We start from the raw sequence: 18,907 nt of genomic DNA on the forward strand, positions 1-18,907 counted from the left end.
TCTGACATACATTTGCTATAGATAGCACTTACTTGACTACTTGTGCATTATACTTGAATCATTCTTAGGCAAACTTTTTAATGGTACTCAACCTTCATCCTACGAACTCGTATTCCGCCACTTTCTGGTAACACACGTAAATTCATGATTCATACACGTATGGATGACGACGACTTCATTAGTCACACTCGTTCGGGAACTCTGTCTCCTGGATTGTTATTTGCCACCGTTTCAACTTACTATCGGTTTCCCACTGGTGTTTCTTACTATCTACTTTTTGGTGTTACTACCATCACTACTCTAGGTGTAGCGACCCGACCAAACCATGTTTGACGGCGCCGTCTACTTAGGTCCCGTTACGTGGTCATAAGTCTTTAAGACAAAGTTTGACCAAAATATGTCGCCTTCATTTCATAATAAAGATTGTTCCCAAAGTTTACAAGAATTGTTCAACCAATAGTTAAGTTACAACGTTATAATACGAATGAAATCTAGGCGACATGGTTTAAAGTAAAGTCAAAAGACGCTCCATGAAATGCACATATACTCGACATCCAATGCAAGTATCAAATAATGAGCGGAAGCATGTATCATGTATCGTTCAAGGACCTGAGAAAAACATAGAAATCTGTCAACGAAAACGTTGGTGAAATCATAGGTTTAAGTAAGTAAGTACAAGTGAACCACAAGATTTGCATCAATGAATTAATAGTAATACATTCCAAAAGTTTGTTTCACGAGCACCCAATTATCAATGCTTAACATTTCCTTCCATTGAACCCCATCACTTAGTGCTAGAACATACACTGTTTCTCGAAAATATATTTCATTCGTAAACGGTAGCGAACCGTTTGAATGAGGGTTTGTCAAACCCATATGGATCCATACAACATAAGTTCTCGCTTACACCCGGCAAGTGTAACTAATGATAATCGAATTGAGGATTTTGTTCTAAACTCGTATGTAGAATGTTTGTTTTCCTGTACTTGTGTTCACTTAGTAAAAGAAATGTTTATGTTTTCTCATCCCAAATGTAAGTTCAAAAAGAGTAAAAGTGGGACTATGATCTCACCTTGAGTGTACGAGTAGTAAAGTACTTCGACAAGTAAATGTGTGCAAAGAACAATGCTAGTCTTGACCTAAACAATAGGTCGTATCAATAACGGTAAACACGATAGGTCAAAGATGTTCAATTAGTCCTATGGCTCGTTACGACTCAATAATGTAGCATGTGAGTCAAGTTGTCATGTTTCATGCAAGGTACAAGTATAAAAACATGTTAGAACGATTGCACAAGTATTTGGTTAAGTTTGATTAAAAGTCAACTTGGTCGGGTCAAAGTCAACAGAAAAGTCAACGGGGTCGGGTTGGATATCCGACAATTTTTCTAAGTTATATAATCATATATGAGCATGTTGGCCAAGTTTCATGTTAATCGGAGGTCCGTAGCATAGCAAACATTTTCATGTCAAATGACCAAGGCGAACAGTCAGTTTTAGCACAACGGGACGGCGTCCCAAAGAGCTAGACGGCGTCCCACAATGAAGGGTGGGACGGCGTCCTGCCATCCTAGACGGCGTCTAGGTTCAAATGATGGGACGGCGTCCCAAGTATCTGGACGGCGTCCCAAATGCCTTACAGGCCCTGTTTGCTGAATTTCTCAATTGCACGAACCAAAACACAAACCAACACATTTTACAAACCGCGAACAATTAGAACATGTATTTTATATCATCGGAAAGCTCTTTCGACAAGGAACGCAACTAAGCACTTTTCATCAAGCAAAAACATCATATACTATAACCGAAATCCCGTCAAGCGATCAATAGAGGTTTATTTTCAAGTTTCAAGTTTATCAATTTTAATTTAAGTTTCGGGAATCCAATTTATACATATGATATGCCGTTTTGAAGGTAATTAAGCATACAACACAACCTAACACTTACAACTAACATTCCATGTCATTCAAATCATTAAAAGTCCATTTTAAGTTCATGAAACCTTAATCTAAATTCACCAAATTTCATAATCAAGTTTAGGAGGTTTCATTAATCAAACTATACATCATAATGAAGCTAGTAACACTAGAAACACAATTAAAACATGATCTCTTAGCATCAAACAACATATGAACACTCAAATTTCAAGATCAACACACCAAAATTCAAGTTCATGCTAGTTACACTAAAACAACGAGATCGAGCATATAAATCACATAAACAAACTAGACTCGAGCCATAGACACTAATTAACAACCTTATAACTTAAAAATCTCAAGAACACAAGAATTAGTGATTTTAGAAAGTTACCCAAAATTGATGAAATCGGTATGGAAACGAAGAGGAGATCACGAGGAGTTCAAATATGCAATTTGTTTTGATCGAATCCTTCTTGAACGAATTTGGATGATGATTGAAGGTTTGAGGGTTTTGAGAGAAAAAGGGTGAAGTATTATTTGGGAGGTGATAAAATGAATGGAGAGGAAAGAGTTGACTAGTTGACCTAGTCATCTCTTTCTCCATTTGGCAACTTTAGTCCCTCAACTTAGGAAACGGGTACGGGAATTACCTAAACGAGATAATTCAAACGCGTATTAACGAGATGTGTTATAAACATATAACGGAACTTAAATAGTTAAACGGAAAAGTGAATGGAAAAAGGCGGGATGTTACATTACCTACACCTTAAAAGAAATTTCGTCCCGAAATTTAAGTAGGCGTAGTAGTCGTCGTTTCTTCCTCGAGATCTTGCGTTTCCGAATTCACGAATAGATGAGGATACTTCCTTTGCATTTGATCTTGTCTTTCCCAAGTAAACTCGGGTCCCCTTTTGGCGTTCCAACGGACTTTAACAATCGGGATTCGGCTTTGTTTCAATGTCTTGACGGAGGTGTCCACAATTTCAACCGGTTCCTCCACAAAATGAAGTTTGTCATCAATGGTAAGCTCCTCTAGAGGAATGACGATATCGGGTTCGGCAAGACACTTTTTCAAGTTGGATACATGGAAGGTAGGATGAACGGAGTTCAATTGAGGCGGAAGATTTAAACGATAAGCAACGGTTCCAATACGCTCCAAGATTTCGAAAGGACCAATATACCGCGGATTTAGCTTCCCGCGTTTCCCAAAACGGATTACACCCTTCCAAGGTGCGACTTTTAACATTACTCGGTCACCGACTTGAAATTCAAGATCGTTGCGTCGTTTGTCGGTATAGCTCTTTTGACGACTTCGGGCCGTCCTAAGCCTATCTCGGATTTGAACGATTTTCTCGGTGGTTTCGTGAATGAGTTCGGGTCCGGTGATTTGCACGTCGCCTACCTCGGCCCAACAAAGAGGTGAACGACATTTGCGGCCATATAGCGCTTCAAAAGGTGCGGCTTTAATACTCGCGTGATAACTATTGTTGTAAGAGAACTCGGCGAGAGGTAAGTGCTTGTCCCAAGCTTTTCCGAAATCAACCACGCAAGCTCGTAACATGTCCTCTAAGGTTTGAATTGTACGTTCGCTTTGTCCATCGGTTTGAGGATGATATGCGGTGCTCATATCTAAACGCGTTCCCAACGCTTCTTGCAATGTACGCCAAAATCTAGAAATGAAACGGCCATCTCGGTCGGAGATAATCGATAAAGGTACACCGTGTCGGGCTACGATCTCCTTAATGTAAAGTTGTGCAAGTTTCTCCATTTTGTCCGTTTCTTTCATGGCAAGGAAGTGTGCGGATTTGGTGAGACGGTCAACAATAACCCAAATGGTATCATAACCGCCCGTCGTTTTTGGTAGCTTGGTGATAAAATCCATCGTTATCCTTTCCCACTTCCATTGCGGAATCTCGGGTTGTTGAAGTAGTCCGGACGGTCTTTGGTGTTCGGCTTTGACTTTGGAACATGTCAAACACTTGGAAACATAAGTAGCTACGTCCCTTTTGATGTTCGGCCACCAATATAGTTGTTTAAGGTCGTGGTACATCTTATTGGCACCGGGGTGAATCGAGTATCGTGACTTATGGGCTTCATCTAAAATAAGGCTTCGTAGATCCCCATAACTAGGCACCCAAATTCTTCCGGCGAAATATCGGAGTCCGGTTTCTTTAACTTCGAATCGAGAGGTGAGGACGTTCAAGTGTTCGAGAGAGATGTTTTCATCCTTGAGAGCCTCATCTTGGGCTACCCGAATTTGGCTATTAAGGTTGGTGTGAATGGTGATGTTTAAAGCTCGGACACGGAGAGGCACCGCTCTTTCTTTTCGACTTAAGGCATCGGCTACTACATTTGCCTTCCCGGGATGGTAACGAAGCTCGCAATCGTAATCGTTTAAGGTTTCAATCCACCTTCGTTGTCTCATGTTTAGTTGCTTTTGATCGAAAATGTGTTGGAGACTTTTGTGGTCGGTAAAGATAGTACTCTTGGTTCCATAAAGATAGTGTCTCCACATTTTAAGTGCAAAGACAACGGCTCCGAGTTCGAGATCATGTGTCGTATAGTTTCGTTCATGAATTTTGAGTTGTCGAGAAGCATAAGCAATGACTTTCGTTCGTTGCATCAATACACACCCAAAACCATGTTTTGAGGCATCGCAATATACAACAAAGTCATCATTGCCTTCGGGAAGTGACAAGATAGGAGCGGTGGTTAGCTTCGTTTTCAAGATTTGGAATGCGGATTCATGTTCGGTCGCCCAAATGAATTTCTTTCCCTTGTGAGTCAATGCGGTTAGAGGACGTGCAACCAAAGAGAAATTTTCGATGAATCTACGATAGTACCCGGCGAGACCCAAAAATTGACGAATGTGAGTAGGAGTAGTAGGAGTCTCCCATTTACTAATGGCTTCGATTTTCGTGGGATCGACTTTAATACCTTGATCACTTACAACATGACCAAGAAATTGAACTTCCTTTAACCAAAATTCACACTTGGAGAATTTGGCATAGAGTTGTTCTTGTCTTAAAAGTTCAAGCACAAGTCGGAGGTGTTCCTCGTGTTCTTCTTCGCTTTTTGAATAGACTAAAATATCATCGATGAACACGATAACGAATTTGTCAAGATACGGTTTGCACACGCGGTTCATAAGATCCATGAACACCGCCGGTGCGTTAGTGAGACCAAATGGCATGACAAGGAATTCATAACTACCATAACGAGTTCGGAAAGCGGTTTTGGAGACATCTTCCCCCTTAACCCTCAATTGATGATAACCCGAGCGGAGATCGATTTTCGAATATACACAAGACCCTTGTAGTTGATCAAAGAGGTCATCGATGCGAGGAAGAGGATATCGGTTCTTAACCGTCAATTTATTTAGTTCACGATAATCAATGCACATTCGTAGGGATCCGTCTTTCTTTTTAACAAACAAAATAGGAGCGCCCCAAGGTGAATGGCTAGGTTGGATAAAACCACGATCAAGTAGTTCTTGGATTTGACTTTGCAATTCTTGCATTTCGGATGGAGCGAGTCTATATGGTGCACGTGCTACGGGTGCGGCCCCCGGAATAAGATCGATTTGGAATTCAACCGGTCGATGAGGCGGAAGACCCGGCAATTCGTCGGGAAATACATCGGAATAGTCACTAACAATTGGCACATCATCGATATGCTTATCATCGGACTCGACTTTCTTAACGTGGGCAAGGATCGCAAAACAACCCTTACGGAGCAGTTTTCTAACTTTAAGGCACGAAACGAGGTTGAGTCTGGTGCAACTCTTATCGCCATAAACAATCAAAGGTTCACCATTCTCGATAGGAATTCGGATTGCGTTAAGATCACAAAGGATGTGAGATTTCGTTTTGGCTAACCAATTCATACCGATTATTACATCAAAGCTTCCTAGTTCCATGGGTATCAAGTCAATTTCAAATTCCTTACCCAAAATGTTTATCGTACACCCTCGGTAATATGTGTTGGCACTTAATAGTTTCCCGTTAGCCACTTCAATGGTATAAGCGGTATCTAATGGAAGAGGTGGAGTGCTAAAAGAATGAGTCAAAGTCTTGGATACAAAGCATTTATCGGCACCCGAATCGAATAAGCAAGAGACATAAGAATTGTTGAGAAGAAACGTACCCGTGACTAGTTCAGTGTCATCCCGGGCTTCCTCGATGTTGATGTTGAAAGCTCGGCCGCGCGTATTGGTGTTATCTTTCCTTTTCGGGCATGCATTTCTATAATGACCCGTTTGACCACATTCGTAACAAGTGCCCGTCTTTGGTGCATTGGGCCACTTTCGAGCAACGGGAGTGGCACTTTTACAATCGTTGGCCTTATGACCAACTCCTTGGCACCGGTGGCAAATTAACTTGCCACATTCACCAAAGTGATGTTTGTTGCATTTGTTGCAAAGAGGTAGGTTCCCGGCATAACCCTTCTTGCCGTCGAAAGTGAAGGATTTCTTGGCAAAGTTGTTGTTGCTTGATTGGGAGGGTTCCCACTTTCTTTTGTTGCCGCCCGATTTATCCTCGGCCTTAGGTGCCGGTACTACGATTTCGTCAACCGTTTCAATTAGTTGGCGAGCCATGTTCATAGCGGCTTGATGAGTAGTGGGTTTGGATGACATCACCCCTTGTTTGATGCTTTTTGGAAGACCGAGCATGTAGAGCTCAATCCTTTGAGATTCGGGGTTAACAAGATTAGGACACATCAAGGATAGTTCGGCGAAGCGTTGATTATAAGCTTTAAGATCGTTTCCGACCGCTTTCAAAGCTCTTAGTTCTTCCTCAAGCTTTCGGGTTTCTTCGCGCGGAAAATATTCAACAATCATCTTTTCCTTTAGATCGGCCCAAGAGAGGGCATGAGCTTCATCGGTACCCACCGATTGAACATAGGTGTTCCACCATGTTAGAGCAATTCCGGAGAAAGTGTGAGTGGAGTATTTGACCTTGTCTTGGTCCCGACAACCGCTTATGCTAAAAACGGCTTCCGTTTGCTCAAACCATCGGGTGAGCACGACCGGTCCCCCGGTTCCATCAAAAGTGTGAGGTTTGCATCCCATGAAAGCTTTATAGGAGCATCCCTCGTTTGAGTTTCCGGCTCCATTGTTGTTGTTGTTGTTGTTGTTATTGTGGTTGTTATTATTATTGTTGTTGGATGAGTGACCGGCCATGGCCGCATCTACGGCGGTTGCTATCATTCGTTCGAGAGCTTGTTCAGGAGTTTCATTGCGGCGTACACGACGAGGAGCCATTGTTCCTTCAAGACACAAGAATATCATTGATTAGTATTCTCAATAATACTAACCGTGATATAGAATAAAGATAAAGAGAAGTTTTTCCTCGACTCGCCTTAAATTCTTTATGTCATAATGTCGGAACGTTCATATGAGTCACCGTAATATAATCCCGGAAATTATATTACCCTGATTCATATGTGCATTCGACATCATTTCATATAGTCAAGGTGGCGCGTCGATCAAATTAAACAACGTGAGATTAAGATGAACTAAGAGTAGGTATGAGTAGAAGCGTTCGAGTATAAATGCACAAGTAGTCAAGTAATTCCTACTTCAAGTCTATATGCCGGTTGTAGTCTAGACTCACTAATGTACCCTATGACTCGGGGTTGACACCAATGAACTCTAAATCCCTACAACCAACGCTCTGATACCATCTGTAGCGACCCGACCAAACCATGTTTGACGGCGCCGTCTACTTAGGTCCCGTTACGTGGTCATAAGTCTTTAAGACAAAGTTTGACCAAAATATGTCGCCTTCATTTCATAATAAAGATTGTTCCCAAAGTTTACAAGAATTGTTCAACCAATAGTTAAGTTACAACGTTATAATACGAATGAAATCTAGGCGACATGGTTTAAAGTAAAGTCAAAAGACGCTCCATGAAATGCACATATACTCGACATCCAATGCAAGTATCAAATAATGAGCGGAAGCATGTATCATGTATCGTTCAAGGACCTGAGAAAAACATAGAAATCTGTCAACGAAAACGTTGGTGAAATCATAGGTTTAAGTAAGTAAGTACAAGTGAACCACAAGATTTGCATCAATGAATTAATAGTAATACATTCCAAAAGTTTGTTTCACGAGCACCCAATTATCAATGCTTAACATTTCCTTCCATTGAACCCCATCACTTAGTGCTAGAACATACACTGTTTCTCGAAAATATATTTCATTCGTAAACGGTAGCGAACCGTTTGAATGAGGGTTTGTCAAACCCATATGGATCCATACAACATAAGTTCTCGCTTACACCCGGCAAGTGTAACTAATGATAATCGAATTGAGGATTTTGTTCTAAACTCGTATGTAGAATGTTTGTTTTCCTGTACTTGTGTTCACTTAGTAAAAGAAATGTTTATGTTTTCTCATCCCAAATGTAAGTTCAAAAAGAGTAAAAGTGGGACTATGATCTCACCTTGAGTGTACGAGTAGTAAAGTACTTCGACAAGTAAATGTGTGCAAAGAACAATGCTAGTCTTGACCTAAACAATAGGTCGTATCAATAACGGTAAACACGATAGGTCAAAGATGTTCAATTAGTCCTATGGCTCGTTACGACTCAATAATGTAGCATGTGAGTCAAGTTGTCATGTTTCATGCAAGGTACAAGTATAAAAACATGTTAGAACGATTGCACAAGTATTTGGTTAAGTTTGATTAAAAGTCAACTTGGTCGGGTCAAAGTCAACAGAAAAGTCAACGGGGTCGGGTTGGATATCCGACAATTTTTCTAAGTTATATAATCATATATGAGCATGTTGGCCAAGTTTCATGTTAATCGGAGGTCCGTAGCATAGCAAACATTTTCATGTCAAATGACCAAGGCGAACAGTCAGTTTTAGCACAACGGGACGGCGTCCCAAAGAGCTAGACGGCGTCCCACAATGAAGGGTGGGACGGCGTCCTGCCATCCTAGACGGCGTCTAGGTTCAAATGATGGGACGGCGTCCCAAGTATCTGGACGGCGTCCCAAATGCCTTACAGGCCCTGTTTGCTGAATTTCTCAATTGCACGAACCAAAACACAAACCAACACATTTTACAAACCGCGAACAATTAGAACATGTATTTTATATCATCGGAAAGCTCTTTCGACAAGGAACGCAACTAAGCACTTTTCATCAAGCAAAAACATCATATACTATAACCGAAATCCCGTCAAGCGATCAATAGAGGTTTATTTTCAAGTTTCAAGTTTATCAATTTTAATTTAAGTTTCGGGAATCCAATTTATACATATGATATGCCGTTTTGAAGGTAATTAAGCATACAACACAACCTAACACTTACAACTAACATTCCATGTCATTCAAATCATTAAAAGTCCATTTTAAGTTCATGAAACCTTAATCTAAATTCACCAAATTTCATAATCAAGTTTAGGAGGTTTCATTAATCAAACTATACATCATAATGAAGCTAGTAACACTAGAAACACAATTAAAACATGATCTCTTAGCATCAAACAACATATGAACACTCAAATTTCAAGATCAACACACCAAAATTCAAGTTCATGCTAGTTACACTAAAACAACGAGATCGAGCATATAAATCACATAAACAAACTAGACTCGAGCCATAGACACTAATTAACAACCTTATAACTTAAAAATCTCAAGAACACAAGAATTAGTGATTTTAGAAAGTTACCCAAAATTGATGAAATCGGTATGGAAACGAAGAGGAGATCACGAGGAGTTCAAATATGCAATTTGTTTTGATCGAATCCTTCTTGAACGAATTTGGATGATGATTGAAGGTTTGAGGGTTTTGAGAGAAAAAGGGTGAAGTATTATTTGGGAGGTGATAAAATGAATGGAGAGGAAAGAGTTGACTAGTTGACCTAGTCATCTCTTTCTCCATTTGGCAACTTTAGTCCCTCAACTTAGGAAACGGGTACGGGAATTACCTAAACGAGATAATTCAAACGCGTATTAACGAGATGTGTTATAAACATATAACGGAACTTAAATAGTTAAACGGAAAAGTGAATGGAAAAAGGCGGGATGTTACACTAGGTGAGTATCGTCATCAACATTTATCACTACGGTTGCGTGCTACTCGTTATCATGACTCGTTACTCTTTTCATACCTAAATACATTATTGTTTGAATCGAACCGATTTGACGTTAACAATCGTTTATACACTTCCCGCGGGGAAACGCTTCTTTAGAGTTGTAGAAACTATTTCGATTTAATACGAGTCACGTTTGAGACGTCGTTACATTTTGTTCATTTTAGATTTTCGCGATGACACGAACTTGAATCTATAGAGTGATGTGGGAATGGAGGTATGAGTTAGCGTAATATAACGACACTCGATCAACGTGGTTATATTACGGTAAGACATACCAAAGTTCTAGTGACGCGTGATGGTGGTTAGACTCGATCAACCTAAACACCACCATGTGCCATGTACATGACTTCATCCTTTCATGTTTGGACATCTGAAAACTTCGAAAGTACTGACAACAACCATACCGGGGACACACCTTCAATTATTGTCAAATTATATTTATGCTTCCGAATGAATTACCGATTCCATTCGACTTCAACCGTATGTCACACGGGTATACTAGCTCGTCCTCGCACAGTCTTATTGACTAACTACAATTTACTCGTTATGCTCACATCGGGGCGGAAACTTCTCTTGCATCACCCTCGTACTTCCGGTTCAGGAGGTCCTTATTCTAAATTCTCAATGGAGAGCGACTCTTCACGTCATACAAGTATTCGCCGCGAGGGTGGATAGTCCTAACAATTGTTTTCAAAACCCGATAAGAACTTGCCCCGACGAACGTTTTTGGAAACCGATAAATCTTCCGCGACGCGAATTTTCTTGAGAAACTTGTCCTAGCTAACGTTTTCAATTCCTAGCAAACTTGTTCAATATGCCTTAGGGAAATGTACCCCGTTTCGGATCGAGATCCTCGTTTCACTTCTAGATTTTGGAGTACCTTACAAAAAGCCTCGGGACCGCGTTTAGACATGAGTACCGCGTACCATCCACAACCCGACGGACCGAACAAACATGCGATTTAAACCTTGGAAACCATAATACAAGTTTGTATTACCAACTTCAAATTTACTTGAGAAAAGTATTTTCCTTAACCGAATCCTCATACTACAATGATTTTCATTCGAGTTTTAACGTCACTCCTTTTAAAACCACATGTGACCGGAAACGTCATTCTCCTTTGTCGAACCAAGTAAACGATGATCAATTCACTGGGGCCGAGGTTATTCATGAGCAACCGAGAAAATTTATTCATATTCAGGTAAAACCCTACGCGACTCGTAATCACCAAGAGCTACGCCGATGTTAGACGTAAACATTTCAAATTCCACGTGGGAAACCGCGTCACGTTAAGAGTCGCACCTTGGAAAGGTGCAATCCGTTTCGGGAAAACGTAGGAAGCTAAATCCGCGATATTTTGATCCTTTAAATTCTTGGGGTGTTTTGGACCCGTCGCTAGCCGTTTAGACTTTTCCGACTCATTTTGGGTCTCCGTTTATCCTACATTCGATGCATCAACTCAAAGACGTGTTTTGCGAAACGAGAACTTGTTATCTCCTTTGATGAACTCACTATCGACGATAACCCTCACTTCCTAGGAGGACCGGTTGAAACCATGAATCATGGAAGCCAAACCTTAAAACAACATATGATCCCGACCGTCAAAATTCGTGGAAATACTCAAGGACGTACCTTCACTTATTCGTAGAATTTACAACGCAAGATCTCGAGTAAGATTCAACAACTACTACTTCCAACTAAATTTCGGGACGAAATTTCTTTTGAGGAGTGGATAATGTAACATCCCGCGTTTTTCCGTTAAATTTAATTTTAACACCGTCTTTTTTTTTAAAACATAATCTTTCGTATTTAAATTAATAGTTTCCGTGAGTAACGTTCATTATATTTCCGCTATTTAATTTTGACATCACCCGTTTACTCGAGCGTTTTAAAAATATTCGATCGGTTAAATCCCGCACCCGCTTTGAAACTCGAGGGACCGGAGTTGCCAAATGGGCAAACTAGTTGACTAGGTCAACTAGTCAACCCATTTCACCACCATTCAATCCCTCCATCTCTCTCTTTTTCTCTCTAGAAAGAACACACACAAACCCCAACTTCATAATTCATCATCTAAATTCGGATCGGGAAGCAAACTTCAAAACAAATTACATATTCGTGATCCTCTCATCATCCTCTTCGATTTGGTACCAATTTCATCCATTTTGGGTAACATTTCTAAAACACTAAATTTCTCTAAATTCATTTTATATACTTGAAATTGTGTTAGTTAGTGTCTATGGCTCGTGTGTAACATGAATATATGTTTTGTTTGCTCGATTTGTGGTTTGGAGTAACTAGTTTGAGTTTTTGAAATGGGTTTGCTTAATCCTTGATTTTGGATGAGTTAATGTTGTTAGATTGTTAAAGTGCATGTTTTAATTGTGTTACTAGTATCATTAGCCACATTTGGATGTGTAGGTTGATTAAGAAAACTTCCAAAAACCCGATTAATGATTTTGTGATGTTTGACTAGAGTTTGATTGTTCTTGACATGAACTTTTGGATGCTTAAATGCCATGGAGTGTTAATTGTTAGTGTTTAGTAGTAATGTATGCTTCATTACCTTCAAAACGGCATATCGTATGTGTAAATTGGATTCCCGAATCATAAAATACGTTTTACGAACTTGAAACCTTGAAAATAAACCTTTCTTGATCAATTGACGAGTTTTCGGTTATTGTAAATGATGTTTTTGATTGATGATATATGGTTAGTTGTATTCCTCGTCAAAATACCTTTTCGACGATATATGATAGGCATTATAAGTGTTTGCGGGTCAAGAATTGGGTTGGAAAAGGTTTTGGTTCGTGCACACTTGGAAAAACTGACCAGAATTCTCTGGCCAGGTAGTGGCGCGGCGCGCCACATCCCCGCGCGGCGCGCAGAATTGCCTGGCCAGATTCTGCTCACTTTGTCACATTTCACGCGAAATGTTTGACTAGCTACCGACCTCCGATTCACATGAAACTTGTTCTAATATGCTTATATATGAATAAAAACCTCAGAAAAATAGTTCGGGACCGAACCCGAACGTGTTGACTTTTTCGTTGACTTTGACCAAGTTTGACTTTTAGTCAAACTTAACCAAACTTTTATACAATCATTCTAACATGCTTTTATACTTGTTTCTTGTATGAAACTTGACAACGTGATTCACATGCTATACTTAATCGAGTCGTAACGAGCCATAGGACTAATTGAACACATTTCACCCGACCTTGTGTCGTAACCGGTTAATTGATATAACTTACTTGTTTAGGTCAAGACTAAGCAACTTTCATGCACACGTTTACTTGTTGAAGTACTTTTATACTCGTGCACTCGAGGTGAGATCATAGTCCCACCTTTTCAACAACTTTTTATACTTAAATTGTGGGCTGAGAAACATATACTTTGTTACATTTTGTACTACTTGCTTTAATACTTTGAACACAAGTACAAGGAAAACAAACATTCCACAGCGAGTTAGAACAAAAATCCTCAATTCGATTATCATTAGTTACACTTGCAGGGTGTAAGCGAGAACTTATATTGTGTGGCCATACGGGTTTGACAAACCCTCATTACGGACGGTTCGCTACCGTCTACGGATGAAATATATTTTCGGGAAACAGTGTATGTTCTAACACTATTGTGATGGGGTTCTATGGAAGGAAACGTTAAGTCTTGATAATTGGGTGCTCGCGAACCAACTTTTGGAATGCAACTTTTGGATGATCAATTTATGGAAATACTAAATCTTGTGGTTCAAAATATAACTTTTATTAATACACCTATGATTTCACCAACGTTTTTCGTTGACAGTTTTCTATATGTTTCTCAGGTTCATACATGGCTATTTGATACATGCTTCCGAGTACATTCATACTTGCTTGGGGTCAAGCATACATGCATACATGCATACACTCTGATTATTTGCTTGGAGTCAAGATACATACATACATACGCTAGTGATAGCACCTTTGGATTCAAACTTTTGTTTACATACTTACGCTATTTATAGCAACTGTGTTTTTAAACTAATTATGTCGCAAGTTATTTCATTTATACTTTATGACTTTTGTAAACTTAGACTTGTTGTCGAACGGTTTTGTAAACTAAACTTGCAAGTCTTGTACCTTTCAAACGAACGCGACATAATTTTGGTCAAACGAGTCTCATATAGGGACTACGACCACGCAACGGGACCTAAGTAAACGACGCCGTCAATAACGGTTTTGGTCGGGTCGCTACATATTTCTCCCAATAAGCCATGCCTTCCGTATCATCCTCGTCCGGTTGATCGAGATTGGGCTCTTCCAACACATACGCCCTATCCTCTAGTTTGAGGACAATTCTTAGATTGCGAAACCAATCCATGAAGTTCGTATGGTTGAGTTTTTCCTTTTCAAGGATTGACCTCAACGATAGGTTGTTAAAGTTTATTGGTGCGTTTGGAATGTTGTTGTTATTGGCGGCCATCTACAAAATTTAACAAAGTTGTTTAAGTATTAATTTTAATTTAACAATCAATACCCTTCAAATCCAATTAATATTTATTAAATTTTAGAATCCAACGGTAAACCAAATTTCGGTTAGGTGACCTTTATCCCTTCATTTGATTTAGCTAGGTAGTCATTATATGACAATTGCAATCCTTTTGCAACTTCTAAGTTATGGGATCATGCAATCCTTTTGCATGGCATATTTATCCCATCAACGCCTATTTGTTTCTCATGCTTCGGTGACCCTAAGTTCATGATTCCCAAATCAAGTCGTCCTACTTGTGTAAACTTGTGAATTTAACATACAAGCGGTTAGGTGACCTTTATCCCACAAGCATGTGAAATTCACCTTAATCATATTAGTTTGATCATAACGGTTAGGTGACCTTTATCCCATTATGAGTTCCCTAATATTTTTAAGTGTCGCACAAAAGGATGGCGTTTAACTTGTTTGCCTTGTTAATTAGGGATTTTAAGTTTTCATTAATTCTAATTTGAGAAAACTTTTATACCATACACCAACATGCATTTAGTGTATGGTACTTATGAAAAACCATTTTCATGTCGTGTAATTAAGCCAATTACTTGATATAAACCAGTTTATATATGTGATTCAATAACCAATTATTATAATCCTTTTTGTGTTCTTAATAACCATTTATTAATGTCCTTTTTCCATTTCAATTTAACCATTTAAATTGTCATTTTGCATGTCGCTAATAATGTCTAATTTAACCAATTAAATTGCCATTTTAGTTTGTTGTTAACTTGTGTGATTAACTTGTAGCAACCAAACATACAAACACAATAAACAACCATGCATGCAAAACAAATATGTTCACAATCAAGCCATTTTGGTAGACATTTGTTTAGCCGAAAAAAAATGCCACCGGTTAAGGGTTATAACACAAAGTAGGAGATTTTTAAATCTCCCACTTAATCTTGCATCTAAATGCTCCTTCTTGTGTTCTTCAAGTCTTCATCATCTTCATTATTTTACAAAATATATCCTAATACATTTTGTCTAAAAATGAAATTACAACCTAATCTATTTTACATACCAAATATAAAATAAATTACATAAACAAAATAATATTACAAACCAAATGAATGAATTAATATTACATACCAAATGAATATATACAAATCATTCAAACATGCAACCAAACATAAGGTCAAGGCTATGATTGTGAACATGAACATGCAACCAAATATAACCAAAATGGAAGAACCAAAACCCATTTTGGAACCCCCTATATTTCGGCCATTAACATACACCCATCCAAACCCATGAATTTTTGCAATCTACTTTCATGCATGTTGATAAATTGCAAATATAGTGGGTTTAAAACAATATCTTGAAGCATATTTCAATAACTTCGGCTCTAGATACCATTGTTGGAATTCAATATAACAACATGTTCTTAATGTTAACATAATCACTAAACCAATTTAGTAAGATTTATAGCAAGCGGAAGCACGATTCATTAAGAAAACAAGTGTATATATTTGACCAATTTATTTGAATTCCAATTAGACATCAAGTCATGAAATATGCTTGCAAAATAGAAGTAGTTTAGAGGTTATACCTTCTCCAAGTTAGGAGGTTAATAAGTGATGATGAAGATGATGAACAAGTGTGTGAACCCTAAGCTTTTGATGCACCAACACCACCCTTGAACTTGGTTATGGTTTAGACACTTAATCACCTTAAAACCAAGCTTGAAACTCTCTCCTTTTACACCCAAGAAAATGGACAGCAGCTATGTCAAAAGATGATGATGAATGGAGCCTCAAAACTATGAAACCTCAAGAGACTATGCCCCAAACTTATCACCAACACCCTAGCCTTTAGTTAGGATTTTATGACACTTGAAAAACAAGCTTGCAAAATAAGAAATGAGCACCCTTTTGCAGCTCAAAACTCACGGCCAGCTCTCTCCAAAGGGGACTGATTTGTGCAGTTTTTACAAGCTTAAATGTATAGTATTTACTTGAGAGAATCATTCAAACTTTGGTCCAAGAGTTTCCCATGCACCTAAGGACTTGTGTAGTGTTAAAAGCAACAAAACAAGACACGCATGTGTGTGTCTAGGAGACCCAAAATCTGCCCACTTATTTTATATAACAAAGTTTTAATATATATATATATATATATATATATATATATATATATATATATATATATATATATATATATATATATATATATATATATATATATATATATATATATATATATATATATATATATATATATATATATATAAAGCTTGTATTTGTTTTGTCACTTTTAGATTTTATAAACCTTTTATAAAATATAACACAATATAATCATTTAAAACTTATAAACAATTATATATAAATTATCCAAATAATTTATCTCAAGTGATATTATTTTAGAAAACCGATTTTTTAAAATCCAAGTGTCGCGTATTTATTTAACGATCCAACCGTTAAGATTAAATACTTGTAAAGTGTCAGTAAGCTTATTATTGGGTATGACCCGACTTAGATCATAATACATTAGCCACATTAATTAAATATGTCTCTCGGGCATACGAAAAACCTTCACTTTTATCGACTTTGGGTGATTTTTAACCGTTGTTGAATTTGGATGATCTTCTCGGTAGTTTCTTGTATTATCTCCGGACCCGTAATCTGTCTATCCCCCACTTCACTCCAACAAATTGGAGACCTGCACTTTCTACCATAAAGTGCTTCAAACGGCGCCATCTCAATGCTTGAATGGTAGCTGTTGTTGTAGGAAAATTCTGCTAACGGTAGATGTCGATCCCAACTATTTCCGAAATCAATAACACATGCTCGTAGCATGTCTTCAAGCGTTTGTATTGTCCTTTCACTCTGTCCATCAGTTTGTGGATGATAGGCAGTACTCATGTCTAGACGAGTTCCTAATGCTTGCTGTAATGTCTGCCAGAATCTTGAAATAAATCTGCCATCCCTATCAGAGATAATAGAGATTGGTATTCCATGTCTGGAGACGACTTCCTTCAAATACAGTCGTACTAACTTCTCCATTTTGTGATCTTCTCTTATTGGCAGGAAGTGCGCTGATTTGGTGAGTCGATCAACTATTACCCAAATAGTATCAAAACCACTTGCAGTCCTTGGAAATTTAGTGATGAAATCCATGGTAATGTTTTCCCATTTCCATTCCAAGATTTCAGGTTGTTGAAGAAGACCTGATGGTTTCTGATGCTCCGCTTTGACCTTAGAACACGTCAAACATTCCCCTACTTATTTAGCAACATCGGCTTTCATACCTGGCTACCAAAAATGTTTCTGGAGATCCTTGTCCATCTTCCCCATTCTAGGATGTATTGAGTATCTAGTTTTATGAGCTTCTCTAAGTACCATTTCTCTCATATCTCCAAATTTTGGTACCCAAATTCTTTCAGCCCTATACCGGGTTCCATCTTCCCGAATATTAAGATGCTTCTCCGATCCTTTGGGTATTTCATCCTTTAAATTTCCCTCTTTTAAAACTCCTTATTGCGCCTCCTTTATTTGAGTAGTAAGGTTAGTGTGAATCATTATATTCATAGCTTTTACTCGAATGGGTTCTCTATCCTTTCTGCTAAGGCGTCGGCTACCACATTTGCCTTCCCCGGGTGGTAACGATTCTCAAAGTCGTAATCATTCAACAATTCAATCCACCTACGCTGCCTCATATTCAGTTATTTCTAATTAAATATGTGTTGAAGACTTTTGTGGTCGGTATATATAATACTTTTGAGCCCATATAATAGTGCCTCCAAGTCTTTAATGCAAAAACAACCGCGCCTAATTCCAAATCATGCGTCGTATAATTCTGTTCGTGAATCTTCAATTGTCTAGACGCATAAGCAATTACTTTCGTTCATTGCATTAATACACAACCGAGACCTTGCTTTGAGGCATCACAATATATCACAAATCATCATTCCCTTCAGGTAATGACAATATAGGTGATGTAGTTAACTTTTTCTTTAACAATTGAAACACTTTCTCTTGTTCATCTTTCCATTCAAATTTCTTCCTTTTATGCGTTAATGCAGTCAAGGGTTTTGCTATTCTGGAAAAGTCTTGGATGAACCTTCTGTAGTAACCAGCTAGTCCTAAAAACTGACGTATGTTTTTCGGAGTTTTCGGGGTTTCTCACTTTTCAACGGTTTCACCTGAATAACTTCTTTGTTCACTATGTGACCGAGGAATTGAACTTCTTCCAACCAAAATGCACACTTTGAAAACTTAGTGTACAGTTTTTCTTTTCTCAGCAACTCTAGCACTTTTCTCAAATGTTCTTCATGCTCTTGATCATTCTTCGAGTAAATAAGTATGTCATCGATGAAAACAATGACAAACTTGTCAAGATATGGCCC

At 38.5% G+C, this 18,907-nt stretch overlaps 2 long non-coding RNA genes across 2 annotated transcripts; both read right to left on the reverse strand.

Annotated features, from left to right (window-relative positions):
* Positions 1–409: 409 nt before the first annotated feature.
* LOC139876436 (uncharacterized) lies at positions 410–2,518 on the reverse strand. Its single transcript, XR_011768090.1, has 3 exons — positions 2,310–2,518; positions 1,073–1,139; positions 410–609 (listed from the first exon to the last, which is right to left on the reverse strand). It is a non-coding gene; the product is annotated as an uncharacterized lncRNA (long non-coding RNA).
* Positions 2,519–7,708: 5,190 nt separating this feature from the next.
* LOC139876473 (uncharacterized) lies at positions 7,709–9,787 on the reverse strand. The gene is made up of 3 exons (XR_011768103.1): positions 9,609–9,787; positions 8,372–8,438; positions 7,709–7,908 (listed from the first exon to the last, which is right to left on the reverse strand). It is a non-coding gene; the product is annotated as an uncharacterized lncRNA (long non-coding RNA).
* Between the last annotated feature and the right edge of the window lie 9,120 nt (positions 9,788–18,907).

This window comes from Rutidosis leptorrhynchoides, chromosome 11, assembly GCF_046630445.1.
Source record: "Rutidosis leptorrhynchoides isolate AG116_Rl617_1_P2 chromosome 11, CSIRO_AGI_Rlap_v1, whole genome shotgun sequence".
Lineage (NCBI taxonomy): Eukaryota > Viridiplantae > Streptophyta > Magnoliopsida > Asterales > Asteraceae > Rutidosis > Rutidosis leptorrhynchoides.